We start from the raw sequence: 22,720 nt of genomic DNA, 5'->3' as shown, positions 1-22,720 counted from the left end.
ACACACATACACTCACATGCACACACCACACACATGTACACTCACATGCATACACCACACACACATACACTCACATGCACACACCACACACATATACACTCACATGCATACACCACACACACATACACTCACATGTACACACCACACATACATACACTCACATGTGTACACACTGAAGCACACATACACACACAGTAAATACTAAATAACAAAATTCAAAAGAGAAAATAAAGTAATTAGAACAGTTGGAGAACAAAGCCAAGAAACAGGGTCAGCTCAAGTGCACAGAGGAAGCAGAGTCCCAGCAGAGGGCCACTGGGAGATGAGTAAGTGCTCAGAAAGTCCCTCAACACGTGATGGGAGGGGCGTGCTGGCTTCCCCCACATGTGGCACACAGATTGCTGCAGAACTGTGTGGCCTGTGAGAGCCGGACAGCTAACACTAGGTCTACAGCACCTTCTCTCCTCCTACAGCCACGCCCCAGAGTGGGACAGCCCAGAACTGTGTGCCTGGTTTGAAGCAGAAACGCTTCTCTCATATTGAAATACACAGTCATCTGAAGACGGAGAAAACTCTGTAATTGGTCGGAGGGCCAAGAAGGACTGGTGAGCGCTGCAGACAGAGAGCTGGGCTTTGGGCATTCTGGATTTGAAACAAACTGGCATCCCACACCCTAAGTGACCCCTGAGGTGGAATGTGTGCCCCTTGCTGAATGGTGGTTGCTGTCAGAGTGGCTAATAAAGAGTAACACACGTACTCAAAGTCTATATGCTCAAGTGCTGGAGTACCAGGATGGTGGGCGGCGTGCCCGCTCACATAGCTCGTCGCTGTTTGGGTTCAGTAACAGGCAGAGGCTAGGATGCCCTGGAAAAAGAACATTTGAGAACCCCTCTTGTTGGCAGGCATCTGTGTGTGGCGGGGGGGGGGGGGGGGGCAGCTAGAAGGACCTGCATGGAAGTCCCTGTCCTTGGCGTACACGCCTCTTCATCTCCTCAGTGACAAGACACACATGGCTCAGATCACAAAGGTGGACTCTTTCCTAAACACGTCATCCGTTTGATATTTTTAGCAGTTTAGATTCTAGACAAGCGGGAATTTGTTATAATTTGGGTAGGAACCGGCCATTTGAACCTTCACTTTACGGATTGCATGTCTGGTTAGCTTTGCCATCCGTTGCCTGTCATTCCGAAGTGGTATGTTTTTCTCGAGCCTTGAATTTTGTAGGCCAACTATATTTTATTTCGGTGCACACATACAGTAGTTGCACTGCACATAGCCTTCACTGAAACCTTATTAAGAACATAGTCGGATGTCCTGATTGGAGACTGTGTGAAGTACATGCTGTTAATACTAGGGGCATGCGTATCTCCCAGCTTGACTCTTCATTACAAACCCTGCCACGTAAATACGCACCCAGTGATTCTGAACAAAGGAAACGTCTCCATCTTAAGGTAATCCATCTGTCTCACAATTGGGGAATTATCTGATATTGGCTTCACATGACCAAAATACTTCAGAAATGATGGCGTTAAGTGTAAGGGGAAAAGGTTCAGGATTGCTGTCCTGACATGTGAAGATCCTTGTTAAATTAACCACTCATTTTCAGTTCTGTATCTCAGGCTGGTCTGTTGAGCCTACGTCACATCACTGTCGGGAAGGAAGGTAGCAAGTACTGGATACAGGTAAAGTATTCCAGAGAAGGAAGGATCAAGGAGCTTGTAAATTGCTGGCTTTGATTTAATCTCCTGAGACCTCTAGAGTTTTGTGAGTTTAACGCTATTCTGTAGAAGGCTCCTGGAGAGTTTTGTGAGTTTAACGCTATTCTGTAGAAGGCTCCTGGAGAGTTTTGTGAGTTTAACGCTATTCTGTAGAAGGCTCCTGGGCGAGAGGTACGGCTGTTGGACAGACACAGGGCATTTCCCTGCTCGATTCAGAGCCTGTGCACGGCCATCGGCCAGGCTCAGCCTGCTGGCAACATATGGTGTCCCGATACAATGGGACAGCAAGAGATGGTATTTCCACAGTGGGGGTCTAGCCAGTTTGGAGCAGGCATTGGCACATTCACACTGTGGCCACTGCTGGCAGAGACCGCGCTGAGAAGGTTTTGCAGGAGGAATTTGGCGCCTGCTCTCACCACAGTTCCTGCCTGTGGAAAAACTAAGAGTTGCACTGTTGGCTCTGTACAAGTATTTTCTGTGAACATCGTAGGTTTTTGCACAGAATTACCCAGAAGGGATAAAAAATGTTCTTTACTTCAGTAAGCTAGTCCTGTGAGCGGAAAACTTGCAGTGGTCACGAGGCAGATGGGAGCTTCCTTTGCTAAGGTTTTGGAAGGGACTCGGGGCTCTTCTCTCTGAGGGAAAAGTGCCGCAACACTTCGGGGGATAATTAAAATGTGTTTGTTTTAAATGTGAGTCATGACGAGCCCGGGGATTAGAATCTTAGAAAGAGGAAAAGTTATCTGAGCAAGGATAGTACCCCCAAATAGCACACTGCTGTGGAGACTCCTGGGGAGCAGACTCTTCAGACCCACCCATCCCAGTACTGAGCAGACAGACCCTGTGCCCATGCCTCCCTCACTGGGTTAGGCCGAGCACCCAGCATGCCTACCACTCTTTTTCTTTTGGCAGAAGGCACCTCCCCACGACGTTTCTGGTGGTGGGATAGTTACTGGATGTAGCAGTCCAACATGGCGGATTTCGAACCGTCGAAGTCTGAGAAGTACTGAGAAGGTGGGAAAGAGACACAGTGAAGAGCATCCCAGGATGAGAGATTACACGTGACGGTGGCGGGGGTGGGGGTGGGGAGGGGAGCCAGGGGGCATACATTTGGAAATAGGAAGTGGGGCAAAAGCACACTAATCTGGTTGCATCTCTGCTTTTTAAAAAGTTATTAAAGTGCATTAATTACACATAGCGCGTAATGGATTTAAACCTGACACTCTCACGCATGCGTATCACGTAATTTGAGTGTCCTCTCTTGTCCCTCTCCTACTCCCCTTGATCCCTGTCCTCTTTGCAAATACTTCCTCTTCTACTTTCCTGCGCCCCACTTCTGTAAACAAATGGGTCTCATTAGCATCTTTTACAGGAGCGTGGGCATCTTACCTTCGGCTATACCACTGAAGAGAATCTCTCTCCCTCTCCCAGCAATCATCAACTGTCTGTAGATCCTCAGAGACAAGTCTCTTCCTCTGAAGAGCCTTCTCATGCCTGTAAGTCCTCAGGTAGGGGCCTTATGAGTCCCCCCCCCCAACTCCAGAGGTGTGCTGGTCCCATGCACTTCTGCTATGCCGCGCCCAGAAGACACTTCCCTCCCTTCCTTACAGTCTCACACTCTTCCTACTCTCTCTTTTGTGAAGCTCCCTGGGCCTCGGAGCCGATGATGCAGCATTTTGACTGGTTATAAGTCTCTGCAGTGATCTCTCTGATCACTAATCAAATATTTAGAAGGCAATTTGATGGGCACATGCCCACTTAGCAAAACAACACTGACTGCATCTTTTAAAGTTCTTCTGGACAGAGACACAGGCACACAGACGTCTGCAAACCAGTTTTTCCATGAAGTCTTACACAACCGTTGTTTGTCATAAAGCCTGGAAGTCACATGGTGGTGTGACTCTTCCTGTGCCATCCAGGAAGCCCTTCCCGTTGGCTCTGGACTCCTCACAGGACCACAGAAACTGTGACCTCACTATAACCCTTAGCCCTAATCTGTGCTCACTCATGGGGTTTACCACAGAGCTGCCTCCAAAGCTAGCTAAGGAGGAGCTTTTCCACTCAGGCCTTGTCCTCTACGATGGGTGGAAGAGGAGCAGGACCATGTCAGTGAGCAGAGCTGTCCTCACCCAGACATTAAACCCAGGAATAAATAGGTCAGGAACCACAGGATTCCACGGAAGTCTGCTCAGCAGCGAGCTCCTGTGTGACCGCTGTGCGGAACCATTATCACTCCCCTGCTGCCCTGAGTCACGGATCATTAACAGCTATTTTACCAATCACATTACTTCACAGTGGGTGGAAGCTTCCAATTGGCGTGGAGTCCTCCAAAGCTAAAACAAGCCTCTCTCTACCATGTTGAGCTTCTAGACTCTAGCCAGCACTGAGCCCCAAAGGACAGCCTTAAAATAGGGACAATGTAGACAGTAGCCATGACATGTGGCCTTAGCTATTTCTTGCCTAAAATGAAAAATGTCCAAGCCTATTTTTCCCCTTTCTGGGAAGCTGACCTAAACAAGTGAGCATGTGCTATAAATGTCTTTCAAGACTTGACTTGTAGGTTCTAATTATAAATAAGATGACAATACTTGGTTTTTGAACGGTGCCTGTCTTCCAAAGTGCTCAGAGTCCTCTCGGCTATGAGAGGCAGGTAGCCTAGTCTCTAACTGCAGACTCTAACTATGCTTTCTTCTAATTCTGGTTCTGAGGTCCCCTTGGGTCCCTGAGTTTGGGATACCAGGGCTCAGTTAACTTGTCTCGGTGTCTGGGTGTTACCTGAGGGAGGAGCTCTCCCAATTGGCTCTGGCAGGGCCTCTGTTGGCTGGGCCTGGACCCACAGGACTTTAAAGATGGCCGTACTGGCTCTACCTGGTGCCTTCCTGCCAAAAGCCTGTCCAGCATTGCCATCTCACTCCCAGACTCCCAGGTGCCAGAGAGTGAGCTCAGCTTCCTGCTGCTGTCACTGAGGGAGGGCCCCCTCCCTGCAGGTGCTCAGCCAGCACCTAAGCCTGTCCTCAGTAGACTCCCTACCCTCAGTGTCCGGTCCAGGGCAGGACAGGCTCGGGCTTGTTCAGGAGTCTACTGTGCCAAATCACATGGGAGGCTCTGTGTGGTCTCAGGGTCCCTTTAAGATAAGCATCTGGTTCCACAGAAAAGTAACACTTATAAACAGACCTTGGGGATTGAACCTAGGATGTCGTGCATGGCAGCAAGGGCTCTACCACTGAGCACCACAGCCCTAGCCTTTCGATGAAATCATTTTGAGGCAGGATCTTGCTAAATTGCTGGTTCTGAGCTTGGGATCCTTCTGCTTCAGCCTCCCAGGTAGCTGGGAGTTCAGGTCTGTGGCTCTAGGCCTCACATACACTGAATCGTAAATGAGGCCTCTCATTGTTCCCAGCTCAGATGAACTGTGGAGGACAGGGGACAGCAAGCTCACTCCACTCCCTTTCCTGTTTCTCCTTTAATTGCCCGCTGACTGCAGGTTCTAGCGCTCACCTACCCCCTCCCCCTCACAGGAGGAAGAGGGAGGGAGGCTGGAGAAGGATGCAGTCTTGTTGGGACTTGTCAGTCTTCTTCAGAGACTCCCTCCTCCTCATTGTCACTAGACCCTGTCACTCATGGGGCCCAGAGAGCAGTCACAGTGGGTATCTGTGTTTCTTGGGTTTCTGGAAATCTAGCATTTTTATAACCTAGGCAACTCAGTGCGGGCAGCATCCAAGTTCCCCATACAACATTCAAAGCCTGCTGTCTCATTGGTCCTTCATGCCAGCCCAGCCCCTCTCCTTCACTGTGCCAGAAAGGCCACAGGTCCTTTAGGTCATCCAGACTGGTCCTATTCACTGGAACCCAAACAGGAAGCCTCCGACATTAAGCTCTTCCCTATTCTGAGGGAAGGAATGCCCCTCCACCTTCCACCTTTGGGTGTGAGGGTGCTGGAGGCTTCTCAGCATGCCTTTAGCTTTCTCCAAAAATACTAACTGAAAATCTTGCTCACTCACGTGCATGTGCACACACACACACACACACACACACACACACACACACACACACTCACTAGAGTTTTATTCAGCCATAAGGAACAAAATTAAGTCATTTGCATAATTTGGCATGGAACTGGAGATAATGTTAAGCAAAACAAGCCAGAGTCCGAAAGACAAATACTGCATGTTTGTTCCCACACATGAAACAGAGATTTTTTAAATCTGCTTATGACGTGAGAGTAGGAGGGGAACTGTTTATGGAAGAAGGAATCCGTGGAGGGAGGTGGAAGGAAGAAAGAGTGATAATGGAATGACATGAGTGAAGTACCCAATACAGGTCCGTGCAAATGTCATAGTGAACTCCACTATTTTGCATGTTAACCAAAAATTTAATGACAAAATGAGCAGCTTAAATATCCATGTATGAATTATTTCTTAGTATTTTGTTATTTATGACCATTCTGTATTCAATTGTCATAAAATATTCTGTATTTTTAATAAAATTGCAATCTTTGCCATTTTTAACATTAAAATTTTAATTTACCTAGAATTGATTTTTTGGCATGATATGTGATGGATGCTGAGGCAAGGCTGGCCTGGATCTCAGTCTGTATCCCAGCCTGTCCCTGAACCTGTGGTGATTCCCTTGCCTCAGCATCCAGAACGCTGGGGTTACAGGCAGGGACCACCACACCCCACTATTTACACTTCGCTTAAGCACAGCACGACTTTTACTCACTTCTGAGTTTTCCTTTTTCTTCTGACACTTAGCAGTTCCTTTCACGTGGTTTCATGCTTGGTTATGTATTACAAATATTTGGTCATATTTTGTCCAGAAGTTCTTAACTATCTGGAATGACTGAAGGGCTACCACATGTGTGTTCGCTGTCTTTAACCAAGATCTCCCGGGTTTTCTCAGAGTACCTCATCTAGTTTCCCTAATTAACAGAGCTTCAGGGAGGGACAGAAAAGATCCTGCTGCCCACCCTGCTGTGGCTGACCATGGCTGCCTGGGCAGTTCCAGTTCTTCTTTGGGGCTTATTTATCTAGGTTCAGCCAGGGCTCCCTCTACCTGGGTGCGTTATTACTCTATTGTCTGTCCAAAGATGTTTAACTACAGCACAGACAATGAACATATGTAGGGGTGAAGGTAAGTTTACATAAATTTCTCGGTTGCTTCCGTCATGTATGATAAAAGCTAGACACATCTATGGTGAGAGTTACAGAACCTCTGATAGCAGAGTTTCTCTGGGCTGCAGACCACAGCTCGCCACCTCCTTCCTTCTTTTTCTTCATGGACAAAAATACCCATTAACTCAGGACGCTATCAGACAAATGCCCATTGTGCTGACCTTGTTTGACCTCTTTTAGAAAAACTGCATACTTGTTAGAAATAATTTGCAGAGCTGTGATCCCAGCCAGCAAAGGCACTCAGTGTTTAGCAAGCTCCTGCTGAGTAAGAAAACGGTAGATTTAACCTCATTGGTGAGAAAGTCAGAGAATTTGCATATAGTCCACAGGGTTCTGTGGCTGGCTGCTTGTGCAGAAAAATTCTAGGTAAACAACTTTCTTTCTTGGGGCTATCAAACTCATACAGATTCCCTCTCCCCTCAGTCCTAGCTAATACATAAGTTAGGAAGGTTTTCTAACAGAGAAGGATCAGCAGAGGACATTTCACAGAGAGCCACAGTGAAACCAGACACGGTCGAATGAAAAAAATGAAATAAAAAAAGAAAAAGAAAGGACCATGACCGCTCCTAGGTATGGTGGAGGAGAAAATTCATTGTAGATATGAGAGAGCGCATAGCCAGAGTCTGGGACATCTGGGAGGGTCCAGGGTGCACATTGCCCTGAACCATGTGAGGAGAGGGGACGGGAAGGGAGAAGGGGTGAGGGGAGAGAGAAGGGGGTCAGGTGCTGCAGCCAGGAGGCCAAAGGTACAAAAGGGGTGGGTAACCAAAATGGCTGGATTATATAGGGAAGAGCCTCTGGGGGAAGGGCAGCCCCGCACCTGGGCTGGAGAGTTCAGGGGAGAGGGTGGGGTATGCCAGCCATACCCTGTAACAGGGACTGAGGGATGCTGGGAGGATATGGCAGCTGGGTCTGCTTTGATATGTTAAATAGGCACCTCAGCCATTAGTTAGTTCCAGGTTTAAAACTTAACAGCGGTGACATCTTGAAGGTTCGGGAAAGCAATACATTAAGACCCAGGTTGAAGATTGGGCTCTGTCCCTATGACCCTGAGCTAATTTCTGCTCAGTGACTTTAGATCTTCATTTGGTGTCAGAGTAAATGGAAGTCTAAGGTGTTCCGGACTCTCAAAATGAGAAATAACAAAAGGAACTCTCGATTGTGACAAGATGATGCACCCTGGTTAAAAATGGTACTGAAGTGAAATATGAAGGAAGGAAACGGCTCCGTTAAAGGGAAATTAGTCAGTATGGGGGGGGTATAAGGGGTTTTGTTCATTTCCCGTATCCTAGAAAAAGAAAATGGCCCCCAGTCCAGGAAGAGAAGTCTCTGGCCCCAGGCAGAAGAAGCTTGGCGGTAACCAGGGATCCTACAGGGAGATGCTGCAGGGAACTGGGTTTCCACTGCGAACACCGGCAATCCCGGCAGAGAAGAAGAACAGAGGACAGCCTCCCCAGCCTGAGCCTCTGAGAAAGTTCTGTTCTGTGTAAGGTCCCTAAGACTTCCTCATGACCTAAAGGGCATGTTCCCATTCCAGGATGAATAATGATGCCCAAAGTAGAGGCCCAGTGTAAGATGTTGCTATAGTTTGACTGTATCTACCAAAACTCATGGTGAGGGTTTTGTTGTTGTTGTTTAATATTATTTAATTATTTATGTTATATGCATTGGTGTTTTGCCTGCATGTATGCCTGTGTGAGGGTGTCAGATCTTGGAGTTACAGACGGTTGTTAGCTGCCATGTGGGTTCTCTGGAAGAGCAGTCAGTGCTCTTAACCACTGAGCCATCTCTGCAACCCCTCATGTTGAGGTTCAATCCCAGTGTGAGGCATTAGAAGGTGGGCCTTTAGTAAGTGACTAGGAAACACAGATCCAGCTTTCACAAGTAACATGAAGTAAATCCGTCCATTCATGAATTAATTGGTTCTCTCAATAGCGAGTCTGCTATAAAAATTGATCTGACTCGCTTTTGTGCCCTGTTGTGGAACTTTCCCTGGGGAAACAACAAGTATCTACTCACCCCAGATGGGGCAACAGCGACAGAACAGAGGAGCAATTCCACCCAGTCTAGCTTGAACAATGAGTTTATTGGGATTCCTTATACAGCGTGGGTGAGGGGGTCACTTAAAGGAGCATAGGCAGCCCCTAGGCAGCCTCACCACTGAAAAATCTCACCCCAGCATGGACATGACATCTCCATAACTGCACAGGGGGAGTCCCTCCTTCAGTTAGCTTTTCACCTTCTGTGTGGTCTCATCACCTCCCAAACCAGAAGACACTGTGCAGAATCATTACAGCTGGGAGGGAGGTGTAAGGAGTGGCTGGAACCTCAGGGAGGGTCTGACGACCTGACCCTCCTCCTTCTAAGCGGGGAGGTCGACAAGCATGGTCCTGAGGGCTGCTTGCAAGTAGTCCCAGCTGTTGCTGCTGAAGATGGTGATGGCTGTTATGCTCTGGGGAATGTTCACACGCACACGCACGCGTGCGCACCCACGCAAGCATGCATGCACGCACATGCTCATGCATGACACCCTGTGCTTTGCTGGGATTCTGCAGTTCCTACCAACAAGAAGACCTTTACCAATTTTAAATCCTTGACTTTAGGGTCCCCTCATTTCCAGAACTGTGAGCTGGATAAGCTTTGATATTCAGTTATAGCAACAGCAAGATTTGATTTGACATAGAAAGTAACGGGGCTATCTTTGCACATGGTACTCAAGCGTGGTGTTTGTAAACACAGCACCTTTCATAACACTTATACGACAGGCATTAAGTCATTAATTCACATCTATTCCTCTTGGTTGGTGGAGTTACCCATTCTAGGCACGGGAGAAAAGGCCCTCGGGACAGGAGTAAGAAGCAGGCAGAGGTGAGGTCTATTTTGCTGCATAAGTAACCAGGGTGCCCAGTGTGCCCAAGTGAACTGGTTACCCAGTCACTGCCACACCGTGGTGGATACTGTAGCCTGCTGACCCTGGCTAGCGAGTGGGCACCACATAAGTTCGGAAGTAACAAAACCTCCACACTCCCGACTTCTGTCATAGCCACCTTTGGTCCCCACCATGCCTTGCTTCCCCTGTAACCCAGGCCTTGCGGTTTCCGTCATCTTCCCTACCCCACCTCACAGAACCTCTCCCAGTTTCAGGTAGGTGAGTTCCACCATGCCTTTGGACCTTAGCTTCCCTCCCTGGAGGGTTTTTCTTCATCAGATATCACGACTCTGTGCCCTTCTGCTACCCAGGACATCACACTGCAGCAATCTTAGATTGGCTTGCTGTCCTCTATATAAGAGTATGATTTTCCCATGGTCCATGCGGCATCCTGTGCCCAGCACCATGCCTGGTGCCTCAAAGACACGCAGTAGATGTTTTCAAAAGGTCTGCAATCATGTTCTGCAGCACTGAAGTCTAAGCTGGCGGCTGGCACTGGAGGATAGGGAAGGATTGGAGTCAAGTGGGGGAGGACGCAGACTCAAAGGTCAAGGTCAAAGGTCAAGGAAGATGTGATCAGGGTCAGAACCCGTAGAGAAGGGAGAGCACCAAGGCGGCTCTGAGGAGTCAAATGTTGGAGACCAAGGTCATTCAATGACAAACGGCAGGCTGGGCACGGAAGGGTCCATAGGCAGGCCGCCTTTAGTGGATGAAGACGGACCGAAGGGCAAGCGGATGGAATGTGAGTAGGAGCAGTGAGTCTCAAGACTGGTTGGGAATAGGTGAGGCTGACTTTTAAAATGCAAAGACCCTAAGCATCATTTCTAGAATTTCTGGCTGTTGTTTTTATTCTAAAGGCAAAGGAGAAGCTGTTGAGTTTTAAGAAGCGGTGTGTGTATGTGCTCATATGTGTGCCTGCATGTGTGTGTGTGTGTGTGTGTGTGTGTGTGTGTGTTTGTGCATGCACGTGTGCGCACACACGCACAAGCACTCACTTCTGTGTATTTGTATGTGCACCTGTGATGTGTGCACAGGTGCTGCTCACCATGTGGATAACAGATTGAAGTTAGATTAGTTAGAAGAGCATGAGGCATGCAGAGAGTATTAGGAATAAAAAAGTGGGTATTTTGTAAAAAACGTCATATTCCTTTATGTGGTAGGGCTGAGGACCACTATTTTAAAACAACGGTCCTTCATTTCAGCTACCCATTACCTAGGGAGCTTTAGAAACCATTCACTTCATTCCCGGAATATCTAACATAATTGATCAGGTGTGGTCTACAGATGGGGAGTTTTCCATGCTTCTCCAGATGTTTCTGCTGTAGAGCAGGGCTGAGGGCTGCTGCTGAACTACCCAAGGAGACCTGAAGTCCAGGTACGCTCTGAGGACCACGACAGACACCACGTGTTAGGCTCCAGCCTAGAAAGTTCCCTGTGTGCACGGAAGGTCCTTGTGTGCCCGAAAGTTGGTGAACCAATGTTTCCTGAGCACTGATTCTTGAGGTGACTCTTTGGACCATCAGGCTCAGTAGGGGACTCGTCAGATATGGACACTCATGAGCCACTGAATCAGAAGCCCCCGGGGTGGGCCATCCAGGTAACACTGGTGCAGGCTAAAGGTTCAGAATGAGCTGGGCATGGTGGTTAGTACCTGAACTCCTAGTTACTTCAATCTGAGGCAGGAGGATTGTCATGGGTTCAAGATAAGCTGGGCTACATAGCAAGTTTCAAGCCAACCTGGGCTACAGAGTAAGAGCCTATATCAAAACAAACAAACAAAAATAAATAAATAAGCAAATAGCCTGGGCTGTATTGTGTGGTTCAGCTGTCCAATGGCTGCTGTGCAATCATGAGGACCCACATCAAAAAATAAAATATAGCCGGGTGGTAATGCACGCCTTTAATCCCAGCACTGGGGAGGCAGAGGCAGGCAGATCTCTGTGAGTTCAAGGCCAGCCTGGTCTACAGAGTGAGTTCCAGGACAGCCAGGGCTACACAGAGAAACCGTGTCTCAATCCCCAATAATAATAATGATGATGATGATGATAAATAAAATAAAACATAAAAGGCTGGTGGCATGGCTGTAATCCAGCACTGGGAAGGCAGATATAGGAAGGTCCCTGGAACGTGCAGGCCAGATAGTCTAGCAGCTAGGATTCTAGATTGATTATTAAACTCCAGATTCAGTGGGAAAAACAAAACAAATTGGAGAGTGATTAAAAAAAACCACCCGACATCAACTGCTGACCTACATACATACACACACACACACACACACACACACACACACACACACACACACGAATTCACACACACACATGCATGCACACACACACATGTAAAAGATTCAGAACCATAATTCCAGTGGGAGAAAGTAGTAATTTCAGGAAAAGCCTCCATTAGGAAGCTGGTGGGCTATTTCAGTGGCTTGGCGGTCTAGTCCTTTCCATAACCTATGGTAACTCTGGCTCCCGATACAAAAGACGGGGTGAATCAGTTTCTCCTGGTGAGGCCTTCTTCTTGTCCTGGGACACCTCCAGCCGGGACAGAGTTTGACTTCTCTACCCAGTCTCTGATCTCCCACCCAGGCTCCTGCTGGAGGCCTGACTTCCTGATGCATTTCACAGGAAACCAAGAAAAGATAGGCCAAAAGAGCAGGGCAGAGGGAGACCTGCATGGGGAGACCGGTGGCACCACCCAGGAAGCAGAAGGAAACAAGCCCTGTGTGCAGGAATGAGAGCCTGGGGAGCGGGAGGGGCCGCTACCGCAGACTCGGGATGCATTCTCCCAGGATGGCATTCCTCCAGCTCTTGCTGTGTGAGATCATGTGCAGCCACACTCGTGATTGGCCTCCCAGGGTGTCTCTTGTCCCCTCCAGCTTGAGACGTCGTGCGGCACTGGGCAGACCGCAAGCTGTAGCGAGGGGGAACGGAATGAGGGGCTGATGTCTCAATCTAATGAGAGGAAAGCTGGGCTTTCCCTCTCTTTCCTGACTTTGTGGATTTTAACCTCCCCCCCCCCCCCCCCCCCCCGCCCCTTAAGATAAAGTCTCACTCCAGAGTCCTGGCTGCCGTGGAACTTGCACTCTACCACTGAGCCACACGGCATGGTTAACCCCGGACCACTCCAGCCTGGTTACTTCAGTCAGAGCTGCTTCTCAATATGCAGCTCTCTGAGGAGGACAGGAACGCCATGGCTACTTCCAATTTTAACAAATGCCTCAGTGACTTTTTGGAGAGAGAGAGAGAGAGAGAGAGAGAGAGAGAGAGAGAGAGAGAGAGAGAGAGAGACAGAGAGAGGGAGGGAGGGAGGGAGGGAGGGAGGGAGGGAGGGAGGGAGGGAGGGAGGGAGGGGTTGCCGGAGGAAGTCCGTTTTCCCCTTTTTTCCATGTGGGTGGGTCCTGGGCATCTCAGGCCGGGTCATCAGGCCTGCTCACAATCTTCTTTACCTGAGTCATCACACAGACAGATCCTCATTTGCACGTGATAGTTTGAAAGTACTGGTCTGAGGGGAGAGGAAGGATAGGGTGGAAAAATGAAACAATTCCCGGAGAAGAAAGAACGGATAATAAAAAATTCATGTACACTGAAGTTCAAGTTCATCAGTTCTCCGTCCAGCTGAGGCCAGAGAAATGCGCACGCGCATCCTCCCCGGGTGCAGGGATACAGGGTTGCTCTTGCCCTGGGGTTTCTCTGGGGACCGCTCCCTGTGCTGCTCTAAGGGCGGGCTAGCCTGGGCCTCCTGTAAGGTTCCCACTGGCTCCCTGAGCTCCAGTGAGCCCCTGTTTTTTCCATCTGTCCCCGCAGCAGAGCAGGGAGAGGGTTGCAGATTGACCCAAGGGGCGGGTGCAGGGCTGTCTTTCTGAGCCGCCACTGAGAAAACCCCTAAGAAAAATGAGTTCCCTCATGCCACGTCCTGAGGCTGTGAGCCACGTTGGTGAGAGAGACCGAGGGGAAATGGGGTGGCATCACTTTGCCCTTTCTCCTCAGGCATCCCGGGTTCCCTCAGTTCTGCAGCGGGCCCTGGCTGTCCTCCCCACTGCTCGGGGGCTCACTCACACCATCCTTCCTCGGAAACAAGGCCTGCCTTCAGACTCTGCTCCCGATAGGTGGCTGGCCAGGGGCCAGGGTCTAGCTGCTGCCAGACAAGCCACTTGGCCAGAGGCTTGCCTTTTCCTGCATGAGCAGCAACTAGCATTTCCTCTTTGTCCCAGGGTCTCCTGGCTCCATTGGATTCTGAACAGCTGGAGGCTGCTCTGGCGGCCTTGGAACCCGCCCCCCCCCCCCCCCCCCCCCCCCCCCCCCCCCCCCCCCCCCCCCCCCCCCACCGCCGCCTTAATACCCCACTCACCCACCCACTAACCCTTCCCCTTTCTCTCCCCTTTTAACCCACCTTCGTTCCTTCCTTCCTTTCTTCCTTCTTTCCTTCCTCCCTCCCCCCCTCCCTTCCTAGATGGGGTCTCACTACATGGCCTGACTGGCCATAACTCACAGAGATCTGCCTGTTCTGCCCTCCCAGGTTTTGGGGTGAACCACCATACTGGGTTCTTGTGAGAACTAAAGTTATGTTTTAAGTTTTAATTACTGCGCTTATAAAACAAAAATGCCTTTGATCTGCAAGCCCCTGGCCCAAGGACAGATACTTCCTGAAATGCTGGAGGCTATTGTTTATGAGAGATAACAAGTCACAAGGTTTTTACTCTCCTAAACCAGTTTGTTTGACCCAACTACACCGGATGTGCTTGATCACATGTGGGCAGGAAATACGTCAGGATATATGCTTGCTCCTGACTTAACCTGGTGGGAAATACGTAGCTTTATAGGCTTGCCTTTGTAAGCCTCTGCAAAATGTAACTTGCCGTTTTCTTGGAACCCATGATAGACCTGGCCAGAGTCCATCATCCTGGCCAGTATTAATTAAAGCTTGCTTCAAATTTGGATCAAAATTGGGATAGTGGTTTTTATTCTTGCCTGGTGGGATTAACATTTTGCCTGCCTGGCAGTGGGGGCGCATGCCTTTAATCCCAGAACCCAGGCGGATCTCTGTGAGTTCGAGGCCAGCCTGGGCTAACAAGTGAGTTCAGTAAAGGTGCAAAGCTACACAGAGAAACCCTGTCTCATAAAATAACTCCCCCCCCCAAAAAAAAAAAACCATTTTGCCTAGCCCAAGCTCTGGTTAGCTTCTCAATGGAGGATGACCTTAAACTTCTGACCTTCCTGCCTTCACCCCCCAAGTGTAAGGATTACAGTCTTGCGTCACTACTGTTAATCTCAAAGATGGGAGGAGAAAGGCTTCCCACCCAAATCATCATGGTCAAGTTAATTAAAGCAAGCTTTTTTGTTCTTGTCTGTGGGCTGCCTCCCCTTGAGGTGGGGTTCAAGAGGTCAGTCTGGAATGTGAGGAAGACAAGACTTTCATAGCTCAGGGTAGGGGGTTTCCAAATGGGGGGAAATCGTGGGGTTACAGGAGCAGAACGAAGCAGGTGGTCAAAACAACGTAATCACAACAACCCTTTGAAACAAAGGGAGGGTTTCAAGATGGTTATTAGCTGTTTGAAACAAAGACATAATTTCCATTCCTGGAACAGGCAGTACAGAACCATTCGTAGATAAGGTTACAGGTGGGGCACAGCCCAATCCTTGAGAAACAGAGGTTTAGTCATAGACTGGAATAAACCTAGTTTGTCTTTCCTTTAAGATTGCTTTTAAGCCTAAAATGGAGGCAGGCTAGTTCTTCACTACACGGGTCTTTCTATGGTTCTGGAAATCAAATCCAGGGCTTCATGCATGCCAGGCAGACACTCTCCCCACTGAGCTACATTCCTGGTTCTCCTCATTTTCCATATTCACCCTTGATTCTGTCTGTTTCTTCTTCCTAGTGTACGCCTTCAAAGCATGGCTCCCCACGTACACATAGACACACACTAGTCGGTACCACACAGCTCCTGGGATGCCCTCTTTAGCCTATGCACCCTCAGTCAGTACCGCCCAGCTCCTGGGATGCCCTCTTTAGCCTATGCACCCTCAGTCAGTACCGCCCAGCTCCTGGGATGCCCACTTTAGCCCTATACACCCTCAGTTGGTACTGCCCAGCTCCTGGGATGCCCACTTTAGCCTATGCACCCTCAGTCGACATCGCCCAACTCCTGGGATGCCCTCTTTAGCCTATGCACCCGCAGTCGGTACTGCCCAGCTCCTGGGATGCCCTCTTTAGCCCTATGCACCCTCAATCGACACCGCCCAGCTCCTGGGATGCCCACTTTAGCCTATGCACCCTTCCAGCTGCTGCCCTAGTTTTCTCTCCAGCAGCAAAGTGTCCTGCAACAATTTTCTTCACATTAATTCCCGCTCCTAACTTGCGGTCATTGTCTGTCATCGAAACCGGCCCTCCGTCTGCACTGCTCCATTTAAATTGCTCTTGCAAAAGCCTCCATGCTTCCTGCTATAAATCTGGAAAACCCAGGCTTTACGTACATGACCTCTCAACAAAGTCTGAGAGTGACATGGTGGGGTGAGAGGCCCTTGTCTCCTGCCTCCCAGAGTGTCTGGAACACCCTGCTGAGCCCGGCTGCTCTCAGCTGCTCCTCCGCTAAGTATGGTAGTTTCTCTGCACTCAGCTCTGGGTTTTCTTTTTCCTTAAAATTTAGGACCCACATGCTTTCACTATAAGGAAAAAAAGTCAATTTTCCCCAGCACTTCTCAGTGTTGGCTGAGATTAATCACTAAGGAACAAGCAAGCATAAATGTTTACTTATTTGTGTGTGCTCATGCATACATGAATGTGGGGATACATATGAGACTGTGTGCACATGTGTGTAGAGGCCAGAAGTTGACATCAAGTGTCTTTCTCAATCATTTCATCTAATTTTTAAAAAGTTTTATGGATATATATATATATATATATATATATATAGTGTGTGTGTGTGTGTGTGTGTGTGTGTGTGTGTGTGTGTATACATGTGTGTGCACATGCATGTAGAAGCCAGAGGTCAGTGTCCTCCATTGACCATATTTTTTGAGCCAGGTCTCTCACCAAACCCAGAGCTCACCAGTTGGTAAGACTGGCAGGCCAAAGAGCTCTTGGGATCTGCCTCTCCAAGCCCAGCACTAGAGTTACAGACAGGGTGACAGGGATCTGAAAGCCGGTGTTCCTGCTGTCCCACCTCACAGAGCCACCTGCTCAGTCCCCACCGAAGGGACACTACCCCACTCAAGCATGTGGCTCCGCCAGGCCTGGCCCTTCTCTCCCATTCCTTCTGCCTTGCTAAAAAGACCCTTGGATGACATTCCTAAAGCTAGCCACCTAGGTCTGCTCCCTTATTTGACCAGTTCCTCCTCCTGAGGCTGACTGCCAAGCTCCAGCTGTCAAAGCTTTGAAGTCCAGCAATCAGAAGCCCCCTTTGGCTCACCTAATTAACATGCCCAATTAAAATTAAACATCCTAACATGGAGTCTCCCTTTGTATCTTTATAAACCACCATTTTCCTATGGTCCACATCTGTCTCGATCCAGAGGCAGTCCTTGGTCCCTCTGGGGCAAATAAATCTCCTTTGTGCTGAGAACTTGGTCTTGGAGGGTCCTGAGCTGATGCTTTTCCTTTCACTCATTTCAATTTTTAGAATTTAGCTTAATTATTATTATTGTGTATACATATGATGTGTGTGTGTGTGTCTACGTGTTCATGTGCCATGTGTTTATGTGGATGTCAGGGGACAACTTTTAGGAATCGGTCCTTTCCTTGTCCCTTGGGTTCTAGGAATCCAACTCAGGTTGCCAGGCTTACACAGCGCGCACTTTCAACCTGCTGGGCTATCTCAAGTCCTAACCCCTACTTTATTTCTTGAGACAAAGTTTCTCACTGAACTTGGAGCTTCCTGACCAGCTAGACTGCGTGGCCAGTGAGCCGCAGTCTTTGCCTCCCCGGTGTTGGTGTTTAAAGGCACGGGCTATTTGCTGTACCCAGCTGTTTATGCGGTGCTGGGACTCAAACTCGGGTCCTCATGCAGCAAGCACTTCAGCAACTGAACCACCTCCTGAGTCCAATACATGATGTAATGTCAAACCACCGAAGGTGCTCTGAGGGGAGAATTTGAACAGGGAGCTGGTGGAGAACCTAAATCACACTAATTCACACTGGGGTGAGCAGCACTTCCTAAGAAAGCAAGCTGAGGCCTAAAGGCATTATGGGAGTCGCCCAGGAGAATCAAAAGCAGACCACAGGCAGTGAAGATGGCTTGGAGACACCCGGCTCCACCTCCAGTCCAGCTCTGGTTACCTGGTACTTCGCAGCGTTTCCTGGTGTCTCGGTCATCTCAGGACGTCTGGGTTTCCTAACTTGTGCTGCACTCTCCCACACAATCCTCCTCAGCAAACAGCCTCCTTTATCCACCAGTTGCTCGAACAGAAACTAGAGTTTTCCAGCCCCTCCCTCGTCTCCCCATGGAGCACAATGGTGAGACCTGTTCGGTATGCCACCGACATGGACTAAGACTCCATTTACTTGCCCTTCTGCCGGTCCCCGGCCTGAGTCACCATCTGTCCCCTGCAAACTTCAGTAGCATCTCAACTGCTCACCTAACCTCCGAGACGTTGCTCACGTGACAAATAATGTGACCTGCTTCCAAGCCTTCAGCATCTCCCCTTGTTACTTTAAGTATGAGTTCTGCGGCTTATGTTACACAGCCTGTGAAGTGCAGCCTCCATCCATCTGTCCAACTGCATCTTGGGCTGCCTGTCCTTCTCTCACTGGGATCCGCCCTCACGGCCACCCGTCAGTCCCCATAGCTGTCCCATTGTTGTGTGCTCCTTGTCTGTTGTGTGACAGAACTTTTCCTGGGGAGATGCAACACATGTCTACTCAACCCGGATAGGAAGCTCATGACAGACCATGGTATGGATACCACCAACGTCCAACTTGGTGAACTAATGTGTTTTATTGGGGTTACTTGCAGGGATATGGGTGAGGGGTCCCTTACAGGAGCAGAAATGACTGGACAGCTACATCACCAAGGCCCAGCTCATGCCCGGTTACAGCTCATAGAGCTGGGGACCTGGAGCATGCTGCACAGCCTGCAGGCAGCCCAGCATGCTGGAGAGCGACCTTTCCGGGTGCCTCAGTTGATCTAAACCTCTTCCAGGCAGCTCAGCTGGTTTCTGCTGCTTCTTCTTTGCGGCAAGGCTCCGTTCCTCTTGAGGGGGACTGTCAGACTTCATTGCTTGCTTACTCTGGCAGAGAGGGGCCTAGTGAGTCTGGTGGGGTTCGGGGACTTCCTGAAGCTATTTTTAGTTGTTTATCTTCTTGCTTCAGGAGCTTCCTGCAAGATGGAAAGTTTCAGTTGGAGTAACTGTTACAGGACATTGTCATAATTAGAGTGACTAAAATACATACTGCTGAGTTCCCATCCTATGGAGCGGAGGAAATTTCAGTTGTAGTACCAGGTAATGGCTCACAGGCCTGAACCGCCTGTCTTTAGAGTCCACAGCAACATCACTTGTCTTCTCCACTGAGGTCACCATTGCGGAGCTGCGCTCCTGGTGTCTGCCCCGTCATGACAGTCTCCCGGTGACTTTCATACCCCACGTAGAAGCCAGAACTCCCCTCCTGGCTAGGTCTGAAATAGTTTTTTGCAGACCCATGGTGCAGCCATTTCCCATGCAGGCCATCGCTTGCTTTCCTCTTGGCCTCTGCCCATCCCCGCTGGATCTTCAGGACGGAAGGCACATCTGTGGTCTCTTCATGATTCCTCCATCTCCCACTTCCACAGGCCTGGGGCACTTCTTTCTAATCCAGAGAAAACCCTGCTCTCCTCAAACTCCACATTTCACAACTAGCTTAGAGGCTCTCTTAGCAAATTCTAAGGCTTTTAGGTTTTTGAAAACCAAAGCCAAGATTTTTTTCTTTCTGTTACAACTACTTTAATGGAGAGGGGACTAGGTACCAAGCAGCGTGGGTGGAGGAATGGACAAGGGGGGAGAATAATGGGAAAAATCAGTGTCAGTGAGAACCAAGTGTGGTGGCACAGATGTGTAACCCCAGCATGAGGGAGGCAGAGGCAGGAAGATCGTGAGTTTGAGGCCAGCATGTGTTTACATAGCAAGTATCATCTTGAAAAGCAAGCAAGCAAACAACAACAAAATACCTAACAGAAAAAAGAAATCAATAAATATTTCAGAAGTATTATCAACACCTACCTCCCCACTGTTGTGGAATGTTACTTTAACAAGATAAAGGTGTGGTACATGTGTTATTGCCGCGTTTGTTTAATTATGTAAAGATGTGTTGCTTTGCCTGCCTAAGGCACCTGATTGGTCTGATTAAAAAGCTGAACGGCCAATAGCTAGGCACTAAAGGGATAGGTGGGGTTAACAGGCAGAGAGAATAGATAGAAGGCATAAGAGAATGAGGGAGAAAGAGAGGCAGACGTCCAGGGCCAGCCAGGCAGGCAGCTGCCAGACAGACAGACATGGAGTATGCAGGGAAGTAGGACATACAGAAGAGAAGGAAGGTAAAAAGCCCCAAGACAAAACATAGATGAGGAGAAACAGGTTAAATTAAGTTATGAAAGCTAGTGGGACAAGCATAAGATAAGGTCGAGCATTTATAACTAATAAGAAGTCTCCGTGTCATGATTTGGAAGCTGGTTGGTGGCCTACAGAAGGTGTGCTACACCCCGCTCAGCTTGAGTTTTCCAGAGTGACAGAACCCATTTATAGAGCTAGGTTTATCCTCAATAACTGCCTTACTTACGTGCCTGTGGGGCTAGCTGCCCCAAACATGCTTTACAGTGGAGGTGTAAGGAAGAGGTGATTCTGCAGTCTTGACTTCGACGTGGTCGGGCATCAGAATTCCTTCCATCTCGGGGGAAACTCAGAGTTTTGACATAATGCCTTCTACTGATTAAATGAGGCCAGCACACCCCAGCTGGATGTAAAGTTACTCAAAGTCAACTAATTTAAATGTTAGTCACACCCAGAAAATACACACACACACACACAGAGACATGTGCATGGGTCTTTAACTAAACAACTGAGTACTAACGCCTAGCCAGAGTGACATACAATTAACCATCATACACATAGACAGTCATCCTGCAAGGACAGACAGTGTCAGCCTGCAAGGACAGACAGACAGTGTCAGCCTGCAAGGACAGACAGACAGTGTCAGCCTGCAAGGACAGACAAACAGTGTCAGCCTGCAAGGACAGACAGTGTCAGCCTGCAAGGACAGACAGACAGTGTCAGCCTGCAAGGACATGGTAGTTTGTGTTCGTTGGTTTTCACCTCTGAGTGTTCCCAACTGAACTTGGGTCTGGTACATACCTGCGCACGAGGTTGGTATCATCTCAGGACACCCCAAGACCAAGTTCTCAGCACAAAGATTTATTTGCCCCTGAGAGACAGAGGGCAGGAATAAGAGACAAGGACAGGAAACAGAGGACTAGGGAGAAGGGGAGGGGACAAGGGAGAAGGGGAGGGGACAAGGGAGAAGGGGAGGGGACAAGGGAGAAGGGGAGGGGACAAGGGAGAAGGGAAGGGGACAAGGGAGAAGGGGAGGGGACAAGGGAGAAGGGGAGGGGACAAGGGAGAAGGGGAGGGGACAAGGGAGGAGGGGAGGGGACAAGGGAGAAGGGGAGGGGACAAGGGAGAAGGGGAGGGGACAAGGGAGGAGGGGAGGGGACAAGGGAGAAGGGGAGGGGACAAGGGAGAAGGGGAGGGGACAAGGGAGAAGGGGAGGGGACAAGGGAGAAGGGGAGGGGACAAGGGAGAAGGGGAGGGGACAAGGGAGAAGGGGAGGGGACAAGGGAGGAGGGGAGGGGACAAGGGGGAAGGGGAGGGGACAAGGGGGAAGGGGAGGGGACAAGGGAGAAGAGGAGGGGACAAGGGAGGAGGGGAGGGGACAAGGGAGAAGGGGAGGGGACAAGGGGGAAGGGGAAGGGACAAGGGAGAAGAGGAGGGGACAAGGGAGAAGGGGAGGGGACAAGGGAGAAGGGAAGGGGACAAGGGAGAAGAGGAGGGGACAAGGGGGAAGGGGAGGGGACAAGGGAGAAGAGGAGGGGACAAGGGAGAAGGGGAGGGGACAAGGGAGGAGGGAAGGGGACAAGGGAGAAGAGGAGGGGACAAGGGGGAAGGGGAGGGAACAAGGGAGAAGAGGAGGGGACAAGGGAGAAGGGGAGGGGACAAGGGAGGAGGGGAGGGGACAGGGGAGAAGGGGAGGGGACAAGGGAGAAGGGGAGGGGACAAGGGGGAAGGGGAGGGGACAAGGGAGAAGGGGAGGGGACAAGGGGGAAGGGGAGGGGACAAGGGAGAAGGGGAGGGGACAAGGGGGAAGGGGAGGGGACAAGGGAGAAGGGGAGGGGACAAGGGAGGAGGGGAGGGGACAAGGGAGGAGGGGAGGGGACAAGGGAGAAGGGGAGGGGACAAGGGGGAAGGGGAGGGGACAAGGGGGAAGGGGAGGGGACAAGAGGGAAGGGGAGGGGACAAGGGGGAAGGGGAGGGAACAAGGGGGAAGGGGAGGGGACAAGGGAGAAGGGGAGGGGACAAGGGAGAAGGGGAGGGGACAAGGGAGAAGGGGAGGGGACAGGGGAGAAGGGGAGGGGACAAGGGAGAAGGGGAGGGGTTTTTGGACCAGAGGGGGACAAAGGACTGCCTCTGGATCGAGAGGAAACAGACATGGCCCATAGGAAAATGGCGGTTTATAAAGATACAAGGGGAAACCCTATGTTAGGATGAGGTGTTTAATTTTCATTGGGCATGTTAATTAGGGCAGCCAAAGGGGGCTTCTGATTGTTGGACTTCAATACTTTGACAGCTGGACCTTGGTAGTCAGCCTCAGGAGGAGGACGTGGCCAAATAAGGGAATAGACCTTGGTGGCTAGCTTTAGGAATGTGATCCAAGGTTGT

Source organism: Peromyscus californicus, unplaced genomic scaffold (assembly GCF_007827085.1).
Source record: "Peromyscus californicus insignis strain IS unplaced genomic scaffold, ASM782708v3 Scaffold_13__1_contigs__length_99412109, whole genome shotgun sequence".
Lineage (NCBI taxonomy): Eukaryota > Metazoa > Chordata > Mammalia > Rodentia > Cricetidae > Peromyscus > Peromyscus californicus.
The sequence above is the reverse complement of the archived record's forward strand: the minus strand, read 5'-3'. Positions refer to the sequence as shown.